Consider the following 13,582-nt stretch of genomic DNA (forward strand, 5'->3'; position numbering starts at 1 on the left):
CGAGCTCCTGGGAGACAGAGCCAGCAGCTCAGAGGAACACGGTCCCAAGCTCATAAACAGGACCTTCAAATGAGCTGTGTCCCATACCCCCTTCCTCTCCATGACGTCAACATACCCTAAATCCCACTGCCCACTGAATGGAGACAGGAGTTTAGATGAAAAACTAGCTAATGGAGATAGCACGTGTCAGCACAGGTTGGTCTGTCACAGTGCACTCAAGTGTCAGCACAGGTCAGTCTGTCACAGTGCGCACAATACTTCCAAATATAGATAACCTCAAGGGACCTACAATCAGAGCTTGCTAGCTTACAGAAAGGACAGTAATCAAGGAATCCTTAGTACTTACTCTGATTGCTGCATTCGTGCTTGCGTGCATGCTTGCTTGCATGTGTCATGCGTACATACATGCATGTAGATGCCCCGGCATGCATGTAGAAGTCAGAATGTCAGTCTTCACATTCCACCTCGTTTGAGACAAAGTTTCTTTTGCTGTGCACCACTGCTTTGGCCAGGCTCGCTGGCCCTCAATCTTAGGAGGATTCTCCTGTCTCTGCCTCCTGTCTCACCAAGGGCTCTCTGCAATTACAGACACATGTTTACCCTAATTCCTGGGAATCCAAACACGGGTCCACACACTTGTGAAGTTTTACCCACTGAGCCATCCCCTCAGGCCTTCACTGTGACTTTTCAGAGTGAGACATAGCAGAAATCAAGCATGTCCTGGGACAGCCTTATAATTTTTGGATGAAGCAAGTCAAAAGTGAAATAATTCATGCTGAAACATAACAAATTATTATTATTATTATTATTATTATTATTATTAAAAATAGCAATGAAATTTTTTCAACATGTGGACCAAGAATAAATTCATAAATCAAATATACAACAGTTAACATTATACTTCAAAATCATATTTAAGATTGTTCTCCGTACATCAGTGAATTCCCACATTACATGTAATATCTATATCCACATGAACTGAGAGCACAGCAGACTGAATGAGAAAATAATCTCTATATCAGAAAGATAAATATCATTAATAGGCTATAGACCTCATTAAGTCCATGGCTTTTGTAAGCTTCAATTTCCTTGTCCGTACAAATGAAAATATTTCTGGAACTCATCTAGAAGGATACAGGATAATTAAAGGAGAAAATTCCTGTAACCACCTTAGGGCCATATTTAAGTATTATCATTATACGAATAAACTGTATATGACCTTGATTAAAAATAAGATTGTTGGTCAAATAATTTTCGACCACATCATCCACAGCTTTTCCAAATATCTTTTTTTGCTAGAAATAAAATCCGCACCAGAAAGGTGGGTACGTGCAAGAATGCCAAACACATGCTTCTCTTGTTGGAAGCCTGACACCAGCACCAACGAAAACCATCATCGATTAAGTACCACACCAAGAAATTATAGGGTGCCTCAGAATACTTTCAAAACCTGACGGAGATGGATGCTAGAGGGGCTGAGATGACTCAGTGGTTAAAAGTGCATACTGTCCTTTCAGAGGATCCAAGTCCAGAGGTTGGCAACAGAAGGTGACTCCAGTTCCAGGATATCCGACGTCCTACAGGTGCATAGACAGACAGACACACACACACACACACACACACGGAGAGAGAGACAGACAGACACACACACACACACACACACACACACACGGAGAGAGAGAGAGAGAGAGAGAGAGAGAGAGAGAGAGAGAGAGAGAGAGAGAGAGAATTTTAACTGTTTTGATTTTGAGACACGGTTTCTCTGGGTAACCCTGGCTGTCCTAGAACTAGCTCTGTAGACCAGGCTACCTCTGCCTCCCGAGTACTGGGATTAAAAGCAAATTCATGCCAACACTCCCAGATAATTTTAATTTTTTAAGGTTTCTAAAATGGATGTTAGAATTAAAATCATTGCTGATATGACTGAGTTGAATGTAATATATGTGCTATACATACATATAGGTGTGTATGCATGTATGTATGTATGTCTGCATGCATGCATGTATTATAAACTATGTCCTATCAGGTATGCTAAAAGGCCATGATCTTACTGTTAAAAACAATCAAATGTTAAATGCTTGTTGGTGAGAGAATAGACCCCTATTCATTTCATTTTATCTTGTTATATTGTTCCAAATTTCTGCAATGGATCAATGACTTGATATTCATGACAAAAGTAATTTTGAGAGATTTAGACCAAGACAAAGACAAAATATTTCATATCAAGTGTTCTTCTGGCAGATTGAAGAAGGAAAACACTAAGTTTATTCACTCATGTGGGAGAATCATAGAGAGAGGCAAAGGACATCTTGGACTTCTCTGTGACCTGTGTGTGTGTGTGTGTGTGTGTGTGTGTGTGTGTGTGTGTGTGTGTGTGTGTGTGTGTGTGTGTTGTGTGTATGTGTTTATATGTGTATATCTGTATGAATATATGTTTGTGTCACAAAAGGATAATAAAAGCACCCAATTCTTCGTCAACAAAGGCTAGATGAAGCACGTTCTGCTGGCTTTTAGCATATGCATAGCATTTGGAGAGTGCTCAGAGAACACACTCTGCCTTTCATACTCTAAGCAGAATGGCCTCCAACAGTTCTCAGGAAGGAGTTCGCAAGAATGAATGAAGCCTCTGCCTTCAGTGCTTCCCCAGAGGTCAAGCCCGTCCTCCTCACAGAGAGCCAGACCTCCCCCCCAAGTGTGCATTCTGATTCTGCCTGTCCTTGACATGCATCCCATTTCCACTGTCCCAACAGCCCAGAGGCCTCCGGGTCAGCAGTGACAGGAAGGGCTTGGGAAAGAATGAGGTGCTTGCTGGCCCCAAGCACATTAAGATAACCTCTCCTACCTATCAAAGGAACAGTGGGTGTGTGTGACCCCCTGACAGAGAGACCAGTGTTGATTTTGCTTTGTTGGAGACTATCTCAGATCCCCTGGTTTCGTTTGATGAATTGTTTGGTGTAGATAACACAGCGCTGTCTCCTCTCTCCAATGCTGCCACCAATAACAGATTAACAAAAAAATGTGCTCTGAGCGTCGGAAAATGCAGCCCCTGACAAAACAGTTCTTGAGGGAGAAAAACACTTTTGTGTCTTTTGTTGATAATTTTCCCATGCTCTCTGATCAGCTGGCCTAGACTCAGGGTCATCTTCTCTCCCTTGGAACCATCGGAGGGGTAGGGTCCAAGACCCAACGTGATTCTCAGCTAAGACTAAAAGAGATGGAAGGTAGACAGCATGAACCCCATGGAGTGCAGAAGCTCCCAGACACTGGAACTCATGAGCCTGCTACACAGACAGGGGTGGGCCACAACAGCCTTTGGGTATAGCTCAGAGAAGGCACAATCAAGACTCAGAGAAAGCTGCACAGCCTAGTGGTAAATGAACCTCACGGGATTTGGAGTCAGACAGGTCTGTTTCCACCCTCCCATGGCTTCCTGTGCAGACGTCTAAGCAACACCGTTGAACCTCAGCACTCGGGAAGAATTAAGAGCTCCAGAAGGGTGGGGCCTACAGAAGATGCAGTTGGAAGACACTCAGGATGAAGGGTTCTATAAGAGAGCAAGCTGAGCAAGCCAGGGGAAGCAAGCCATGGCCTCCATGGCCTCTGCATCAGCTCCTGCTTCCTTCCTTGTGTGAGTTCCAGTCTTGACTTCCTTTGGTGATGAACAGCAATGTGGAAGTGTAAGCTGAATAAACCCTTTCCTCCCCAACTTGATTCTTGGTCATGATGCTTTGTGCAGGAATAGAAACCCTGACTAAGACAATGTGTTTGCCTAAAATATACCCTTCAGCATAATGTGAATCTGAGTGAGCATGTGAGTAACATTTCTTTTCATTCTGACTTTCTAAGTGTTTTACAATATGTATATATTACTTTCATGGTTTAAAAACATCAAACAAGACTTGGAAGAGGCCAGAAATCTAGAATGTGGTCAGGGGCAGAATGTTAAGAGTCTCTGATCTTACTGACATCTGTAAGAGTCAGTCCGCCTATGTGTAATTAGAGTTTGATTCCTCAGACTGACCTTGCCCTGACGGTACTGTGATGACTGTGCTCGTACCCTGTTAATGACTGATCTGTCATTGCATTTTATTAGTCAGTGTGTGAGTCTGTTTAGTATTTATTTGTAAGATTTATTTTTATTTTTAAATTAGGAGTATGTCTGTATATTTGTGTGTGTACATATGAGTTCTTGTGCCCATGGAGGCCAGAAAAGGGCAGTCTATCCCTCCTCCCTTCCCCAGCTGCAGTTATAGACAGTTGTGTGTTACCTGATGTGGTTTCTAGGAACCAAACTTGGCTCCTCTGTGGGAACAGATCTTAAGTGCTGAGCCATGTCTCCAGCCCTTTTGTTTATTCTGTTTCTTCTCCTGGACTACAGGATCTGATCAAGGATCCCCTCCACTTGTTCACCACTGAAGGATCCATGGCTAGCAGTGGTTCAACAAACACTTTTTGTTACCAAACAAATAATTTACCAGTTAGGACTCTTGGTTTCCAGAATCAGTGGCAAAATTCTGTACATAAAGAGCAGAAATTGACATAGCAGCTTTATGCATGATGGTCACACATGTTCCCACAGTGGGGCGGCTAGGGTAGTGGCAGCATAAGAGTGGCTCACATCTTGGGAAAAGGGGGAAGATGTGTTAAGGACAACCTTGTGATTCTGGAGAAGGAGCATTCTCATTGCCACCGTTGCAAGAGTCAGTCCATTAGATGTGTGGTGATGGTTCCTCTGTTGTCACATCTGCTGAAAAGATTCTCACAGTGCCAAGCCTCAGCTGCTCTTCATGACCCCTTTGGGCCTTCAAAACCAGTACCACCTGAGTGACTCTTACACATTACCAAGCCCATCCACAGCACAAAGTACAACCTTGGTTATCTCTAGAACACAGCCTCTTTGTGCTCTCAGAAACACTTCCCGGAAGATTTCACCTTAGTGATCCTGGTCCCTTCTTAATCACCACTAATTTCTTAGCTCCAGCTGACCAGCATCAATAGTCCCAGTAATGCAAAGGTTTTGTTTTAGTAGTTCTGGTATCTTGTTAATCACGGCTGATTCTTCAGCCCCAGCTAACCAAAACCACAGAATCTTCACAGTCAAAACAGCAACAGCCCTGATAAGAGTCGTTAATCTTTCCTATGAAATTTCACAAGCCAGGCCTCCATCTTCTGCACTGTTCTCAACTTTACCATCCAAGCTCCTACAGAACATCCCACAAAGCTCTTAACTCATCTAGCTCAAAGTTCCAAAGTCCTGCCACAGTCCTCCCCAAAACACGGTCAGTTTGTCATAGGAATACCCCGCTATGCTGGTGCCCACATGAATAGGTAGGCAAGTGGACTGGTGTACAGGTGAATGGTAGAACAGAAAATGAACAGATGGAGACAGTTACAAACAGGAGCTGTTCTTAGAGGAGAAATTGTAAGGACACTTTGAAAACCTGAAATATAAATTATTACAAAAATAGTTAGTCATTTGCTCTATACCAAAAAAAACAATTACTGTGTGATCTTCCAGAAAACTACATGCACATGCATACAGGCGTGCACACACACATTGGTACGTGTACACAAACACACACACAGAGACAGACAGAGGAAATGGCATAATGCTATAGGTCCTATTCTATAGGGCCTCATCCCTTGGCAATATATCCTAGGGTAGCATGTGCAATCTTTATTCTTTCTTAATGACTATTAATGCCTATTGTTACATAGCCAAGAATACTTTGTGTAATAATCTTGCATCCGGCCTTTTCACTTAATATTATATCATTAAAAATTCTTACCCCATTAAAAATTATTTGTGAAAAACTATTTTAATGACTGCAAAACATTCTGCTACAGGAATAAACCACAATTTACATAGACACCACCTAATTATGAGCATTTGGAATGGTTCAGAAAATCCTATTAATGGCTTCAATGAACATTATGCATAGCCTTTACTGTGTTCCTCCAGTTATAGAATCCTGAGTTCGTTTCTATAAAAATTTATTGAAGCTTCTTACAAACCCAGCATTGTTCTCCGTTCTACTGCGACACCAAGAGCAGAAACGATGGGAATATTAATGTTTCAAACAAACAAAACATGAACTAGGCTATATGCAAATGCTCTCCAGACGTGTCCATCTCCAGGTGGCTCTAGGTAGCAGGGCATATGCTTGTCCCATTATTTTCCTGTCTGCCTTATTTCTTTATAAATGCTTTCCCCAATAGAGGGATGAAAAGTTTAGCTCAGAAAGGGGTAGAAGCAAGTCACCCAGCCACCTTGGGCTCTAGGGAAGACTCCCCTTCCACTTGAGGAAAAAAACGTGTTCTTCAGGAGGCTCAGAGGGTTTCACACAAACATGCGAAGCTAAGGTTCAAGCTGGTAATAAATAATCCTGCAGCATGGCTTTTGTGAACATACATTCTGGGGAACCTCACTGAATTTGGGGGAGGGAAGCACGAGACCAGAATGGCTCCTTCATAGGCCCACTTTCTGTGTTCTTGTAGAACTGCTTCAGTCTCCGTGAATGGAGGCTCTGTTTTCATGCACAGAGGTTCTGGAGACAGAGGACCACCATTCTTAAAACACATTAGTTAACCCTTCCTGCTCTAACTTCTTTATACTTAAAATGAGGATAGGACTAGAATGCACCTTGCAAGATTAATGAGAGAATTTCACAGACTAGGATATCATAAGATCATCAGCCAAGATATGAAACACAGCACGGAAGGTTTTTCTTAACTGTGGCTTCAATAGAATAAAAAGAAGCTTAAGAAGACTGAAATGCTTTACAGGAGCAACTGGAAATCATCAGTGTTCTCCACCACTGTCTGGTTGTACATATTAGATGTGTTAGATTTCTATGACCAAGGACTGAACAAGGCCATGGGACCTCCCTTCATCTATGACTCACACTTATAATGCAGAAGCTACTAACTTGCTTCCATTCCTACTTTTTAAGATTGTTATTGAGACAGGGTTTTGCTATGTAGCCCTGGTTGTCCCAGAAGTCACTACGGAGACCAGGCTGGCCCCAAACCCACAGAGCTCTCTGCCTTTGCTTCCCACGTGCTAGGATTAAAATGTGTGCCACTACACCCAGCCTTTACTTCATTTTCAATTATGTGTGTATATGTATGTATGTGTATATCTGTGTGGGTATGTGCACACATGTGTGTGGGGGCTGCTGAACCCAGAAGAGGTCATCAGACCCCTTGTGGCTGAAGTCGTAAGCCATTCAACAGGGATGCTGAGAAGCAAACTCTGGTCCACGATATGAGTTCTTAACCACAGAGCCATCTCTTCAGCCCGTTTCTACTTTTCCTTATCACTCTGCTATGACAGAGTAGGCATGCCAACTATCTGGAAGGCACTGCAGGCAGATGAAATCAATCACATTAGCAAAGCATGTTTCCAGGAGTATATTGTGTTCTCACACAATTGTAGATGACTCACTATCTGCTGTTCTAGAGCACATCTTGTGCCAGAAAAAGAGAGCTCTCTAAGGACTGGATTTGCCAGACCCCTAGGTCTACTAAGAATAGTGGCGCTCTACCCCTAGAGGCAATGCAGGTGTGGCTGCTCTGTCACAAGTGCTTCAGTAGGTGGCAGAGAGGAAAGAGGCTACGTCTGCCCTCAGTGTTCTGACCTATGAACATCTGAATAATTAATAGCCTAACATTCCCTGAAAAAAGTGAACCTGAGATATCCACCAGCCTGGTGCTGCACAGGCTAGGATGAGATCCCAGGGTGGGGAGTAAGCAGGAGACTAGAAGAACCCCACATGGGACCACAAAGCAGTCAGCACATGGGGCCACTCAGGTAGGGTGGGCAAGGAGTGAGCCCACGGAGACCACCAGACCTGTGCCATGTGGCTGGGACAGGGAACTAGAGCCACACAGGTCTGGGGGTGGAGAGCCCGATCATGCTTAAGACGACCCCTGTCCTGGGGCCATAATGCATAAGCAGGACACAGCATTTCTGAGAAGACCTCAGACACTCAGAGACCCCAGACACCACTGAGAGAAGCAAGTAAGTGGTGGAGAAATGGAAGAGAAGAGAAACAGAAGGCTGTGGGCACAATGAAGAGAGGCAGAACTGGAGACTCGAGGGTGGTGAGGAACAGCCTGACGTGAGTAGCTGGTGATGCCTCCTGGGACCATGGTGGGGTCCTGTGCTGCCACTGGGGGCATTGTCTAGGTCCATGGCCCTGCAATAGCAGGCCCCTGCTTTGGTGGTATATTACCACTAAAGGCCAGGTAGATACCCCTAGTCTGAGCTGCCACCTGGGGACATGTTAATGTCTGAGGGTTGTGCAGAACTGGCCTCACTCCTCACCTGGGCATTGTGGGAGAGCTGTCCCTAGGGACAAGAATGCAAAGGAGTTAGCTGTCCCTGCCTCTTACCACCTACAGTACTCAGGAGAGTAGGTCTTGCACCTTACCTGGGCAGCACAATAGAGCTGACCCTGGTGGTGGGGGTGGGCCAGCCACAAGGGCATGAGCATGGAGAGCTAGACCTGCCACTTGTCAGCTGTGAGGTGACAGAGCTAAGGGGGAACTTTCCCACCCCACCCCCACTTCTTATCCCTTGCTTCTTACCTCCTATGGCAGGAGGAGAGCTGGCCCCAAGGTCACCAGAGCAACAGAGCTGGCTCTGCCCATACCTGCTGTAGCACTCAGGGTGGGTCCTGCACCTCACCTGGGTAGCACAGTAGAACTGGCCCTGGATGTGGGGATTGCTGGTGAGCCGGCCCCAAGGCACAAGTGTGAAAGAGCTGGTCCTACCTCTTGTCTACACTGAGCAGTGGTGTGATCTAGGGAGAGACAACCTCCTCCCCTCCTTCATCCCTCAAAATCTATGACAGGCAAGAGAGCTGTCTCCAGGGTCATGAGAGTGGGAGAAATAGCCTTGTCCCTCACTGGCTGCAACACTTGGGAGAGTGGGCTCTGCACCTCTCCTGGGCAGGAGGATAGGGATTGCCGTGGTTGTGAAGATTAGAGAAGGTGCAGGGTAGAGTGGGTGGTATTGCTGGCTGACCATCTCAGATACCTCTCAGGCCTAGATCCAGGATTTGAATTGTCCTACCCCAACTTCTACCCCATTGATGAACTAACTGCTGGAGTGCATGAAGGTCCTAAACTATAGGGTCTCCATGACACAGGACAGCAACAGGATATCCAAGAGGGGTTCTAGTGAGGATCCAATATTGATAGAGTAGCAGAAGCCAGAAGCCTTGTACCAACCCAAAGAGTCATTGCAATGAACATTTGCAAGCAAAGAAGTATAGACAAAAGTGACACACTGTGACACACTAAAAATGAGATTTTTCTTCTCTGCTGCAGGGGAGGTCACAGGGTGGAGGGTGGGTATGAGGGAAGGTGGAAATGGGGTTGGGATGCATGATGTGAAATTCACAAAGAACCAAAAAAAGGTTTTTAAAACGTAGTGGTAACTATCCAACAACTATAAGAAAAGAAACAACCTCTGAATTCTTTCTAAATACACCCAATAACGTCACAGAGGTCCTGGTACATTAATAGTGGATGGCTTCAATTCCTGCTATCACCTTTGGGTATAGAAAACTCTCCCAACAAAGGAAATTCCAAAATCAGACTCATTTGCTTCTAAATTCTACTAAACCTTTAGGAAGAGGTCCCCAAATTGTCCCACAAAAAAATCAAAAGGAACGGTGCACCACTAACTCTTTTTATAAACCCAGTATTCTGATACCGAAGGCCAGATAATGACACAATAAGAGAAAATTTTAAACTACAGACCAACTTACCTGATGAAAATAAATGTGAACTTTTTTCAATTCATTACTTTCGAATTGAATTCAAGAATGCACTAAGATTATACTCCATGACCAATTTGGTTCCATCCTATGGATGCTAGAAAGTTTGGCTCAACATAGGCCATTCAGAAAATGTAATCAGATAGAAATAAAGGTGGAAATCAAATGATTATCTCCATGGTTTCAGAAAAGGTCCTTGACAAAGTCTGATGTCATGTCTGAAGAAATTAGGGACCGGAAGAATACAGGGTAAAAAAAAAGCCTGTGCATGACAAATCTATAGCCAATATCATATTGAATGGGAGAAAACTGAAAGCATTTTATCCAATATCAGGAAGGACACAAAGGTGCCCACTCTTGCTGAGTTTACCACGTCCAAAGTCTTGGCCAGATAAGTGATAAAGAGAAAAAAAGGAATACAGATAGTAAAAGAAGTCATCAGAGTGTCCCTATTTGTAGATGATATTACTCTAATAACTCAAAGACCTTGAAGATTCCACCAGAAAAAAAAAATCTTAGACCCAATACACATATTCAGCATAAATAACAAGATGCAAAATCAACACACAAACACTGGCAGCCTTTCTATAAACAGATAATAAACTTGCTGAGAAAGAAATCATGTGAGTTTCAAAAAGGAAGAATAATAACTATGGGCAAACCTAACCAAGAAGATTAAAAGGACCCCTACGATGAAAATTTTAAGACAGTTTAAGTCAGAAATTGAAGACACCAGAAGACAGAAAGACCTCTCATGTTCACAAATTGGGAAACAGTATTGTAAAAATGACTTCTATTGCCAAAGCGATTTGAGTGTTCAATGCAATCCTCAGTCAAATTCCAATGACATTTCTCACAGAACTAGTATGAAAAAAAAATCCTACAATTCAAATGGAAGCACAAAATACATTGCCAAGGCCATCCTAAGCAGAAAGGATAATATGAGAGGAATCACAATACTTGATCACATGTTAGACACAGAGTCATGATAACAGCAACAACAACAACAAAAATCATATAATACTACACCAAAACAGGCATGCAAAAGAGTAGACTAGACTAGACTAGACTAGACTACACTACACTACACTAGACTACACTACACTACACTACACTAGAATACAAAACCCAGAATAAACAATTACAGCTAACAGCTACAGCTGCTTAATTTTGACAATAAAGGTGTCAAAAATACTCATTGGATGGAAAGCTTCTTCAATAAATGGTGAAAGAGAAATGTGATATCCTCATACAGAAGAATGAAAGTAGATTCATCCCTCTCACTCTGTACCCTCCCCCCCAAAAATCAACTCCAAATACATCATATACTTTAATGCAGGGCATGAAATAGCTAGGGCATGATGCTTTAAGGTACACACACAGGTGAGGGCTTTCTGAAAAGAACTCCCAAAATAAAGGAAATATCCCCAGGAATTGCCAAATGTGATGGCACAGAACCAAAAAGCCTCCACACAGCAGAAGAGACCATCTCCAGCGTGACTGGGCAGCCTTCAGGCAAGGGAGAGATATCTTTGCCAAATATACTTCAGATGGAGGATTGGTGTCTAGAATCCAAAAGGAGTTAGAAACTTAAGAAGAAATATTGTGGTTTGCCCTGGAGTTATCTGTATTTTGATGCTAATTCCACTGCCCCAAGGACAGCTGCCTAGTCACTACTCAGGACTCAGGTGACTTCACCAGAACCTTCTCCCCATTGAATTTGTAAAATACAGGTGAGGGGCAGGTACAGGATAGAAGGAGGCCTGTCATTGGAGGAGAAGGAAGGATGGGTGGGAGAAAAGCTTGAAGGAAGAGGAGGAGACTGGAACGGAAAGGAGAAAGAGACAGGAGGGCGAGGGCGAGAAGCCATGGCAGGTGACGTTAAGATTCCGCACTGTGTATTTACAGGTTGTTATTAATGTTCTTAAGAGATGGATGGTACTGGGCTTTGTATGTTTAGGTGGGCAGTTATATCTTATCAATTGGGTCAAAGATTATTGTGTTGTATGTTCTTTCATGTGTAGATTTAAGTGTAATGAAGTGTGGGGCGGCTGGTCTGGGCTGCCATGGAGTTGGGATGTGTGTTTCTGGCATGGAAACCTGCCTTGGGAACTAGATAGGTAAGAGAGATTGCTGCCAGGCTCAGAGAGAGGCCTTCGGCAGTGTGATATGGACTGGAGCAAAGCGGGTGAGAGGCTTTGCTGACTGAGAATTAAGATATCCAGCAGATTATCTTGGGACACCGTGGTGCAGGACCTATTGGGGATAGAAGACAACTGTACTTTTTTATTTTTTTTATATTTTTACAACAAAGAAATTAACAAAATCATGTAATCAATAAGAGAGCAGATAAACTGAAGAGTTGGCTCTGAAAAGCAAGCACATGGGCCACAGCATATACTTAAAGATGCATCCAACATCCTCAATCACTGGGAAATTTTACATTAAAATTGTTTTGAGAGTCTGTATTATTTTTTCATTGCTGCAACAGAATACCTAACTGAAGCAACTGGAGATAGAAAAGGTTTGCTTTGGCTCATGGCTCTCCTCAGTGAGGAAGTCATGGCAGTGACAGCCTGAGGCAGCTGCTCATGTTGCACCCACAATGAGGAAGGAAAGAGCTAGCTTCAGCTTGCTTTATTTTCTTTTACTTTTTTTTCAGTCCAGAACCCCTGCACATGAAAGACTGCTGCCTATGCTAAAAGGGGTCTTTCTGTCTCTATATATCCAATTTAGAACCTTCCTCATAGATGAGCCCGTAGGTGTGTCTTCTACTGATGTGAACAGATACCATGACCAAGACAAGTCTTATAAATGACAACATTTCATTGGGCTTCCAGGTTCAGAAGTTCAGTTCATTATCATGAAGGTGGGAGTATGGCAGCATCTAGGCAGGCATGATGCAGGAGGAAATGAGAGTTCTACACCTTCATCTGAGGCTGCTAGCAGAATACTGGCTTCTAGGCAGTTAGGAGGAGGGTCTTAAAGCCACAGTGACACACTTACTCCAACAAAACCACACCTACTCCAACAAGGCCACACCTACTCCAACAGGGCCACACTAATAGTACCACTCCCTGGACTGAGCATATACAAACCATCACAGTGACTCTAGAAGCTGTTAAGTTGACAACCAGGATTAACCTTCAAAGATTCCCCCTCACCCTAATCAGAATAGCTGTTATCAGGAAAACAAGCTACAATACAGCGAATGCTGATGAGGATATGGGGTAAGAGGAAGCCTTGTGCACTGTGGGAAAGGTAGACTTCGACAGTCACAAAGCAAGTTAGTGTAGAGGATCTTCAAAAAAGCTAACAACAAAACTGCCACCGTGAGACCACTATACCACAGCACAGAGTCTTACCCAGCCATATTTATTCACAATACCTAAGAAACTAAAGCCCAAATGTCTTTCAATAGAGCGATGGATAAAGAGAATGTGGGCCATATTCCCAATGGAACTCAGCTAATTTTTTTATAAGTGAAATAAACTAGACTCATAAAGAGGAGCACCAAGTTTTCTCTTATATAAGGGTGTGGGGAGAAATGGACTCAGTGCTGGAAAGAGCAGGAAATGGCACACACACATGACATTAAAGCAGGAAGGACTATTTGAGTAGAGGGTGGAGACCAGAAGGAAGTCAGGGAGAGATTGGGCCGGTATACTTTTCTATTAAAATATTTTGAGGCATCAAATGTTCAATTCATTGACACTTATTAAACTACTGAGTAGGGAACAGGTAACAGAAAAATGATCATTAGCATACAAAGTGATGATGTCACTTCCATACAT

The 13,582-nt window shown here is 43.3% G+C and overlaps 1 non-coding gene across 1 annotated transcript; it reads left to right on the forward strand.

Moving 5' to 3' along the window:
- The first annotated feature begins 7,542 nt into the window (after positions 1-7,542).
- On the forward strand, positions 7,543-7,674 carry LOC116910708. The gene has a single exon (XR_004389235.1). It is a non-coding gene; the product is annotated as a small nucleolar RNA SNORA17 (small nucleolar RNA).
- Positions 7,675-13,582: the final 5,908 nt, after the last annotated feature.

This window comes from Rattus rattus, chromosome 9 (genome assembly GCF_011064425.1).
Source record: "Rattus rattus isolate New Zealand chromosome 9, Rrattus_CSIRO_v1, whole genome shotgun sequence".
Classification (NCBI taxonomy): Eukaryota; Metazoa; Chordata; class Mammalia; order Rodentia; family Muridae; genus Rattus; species Rattus rattus.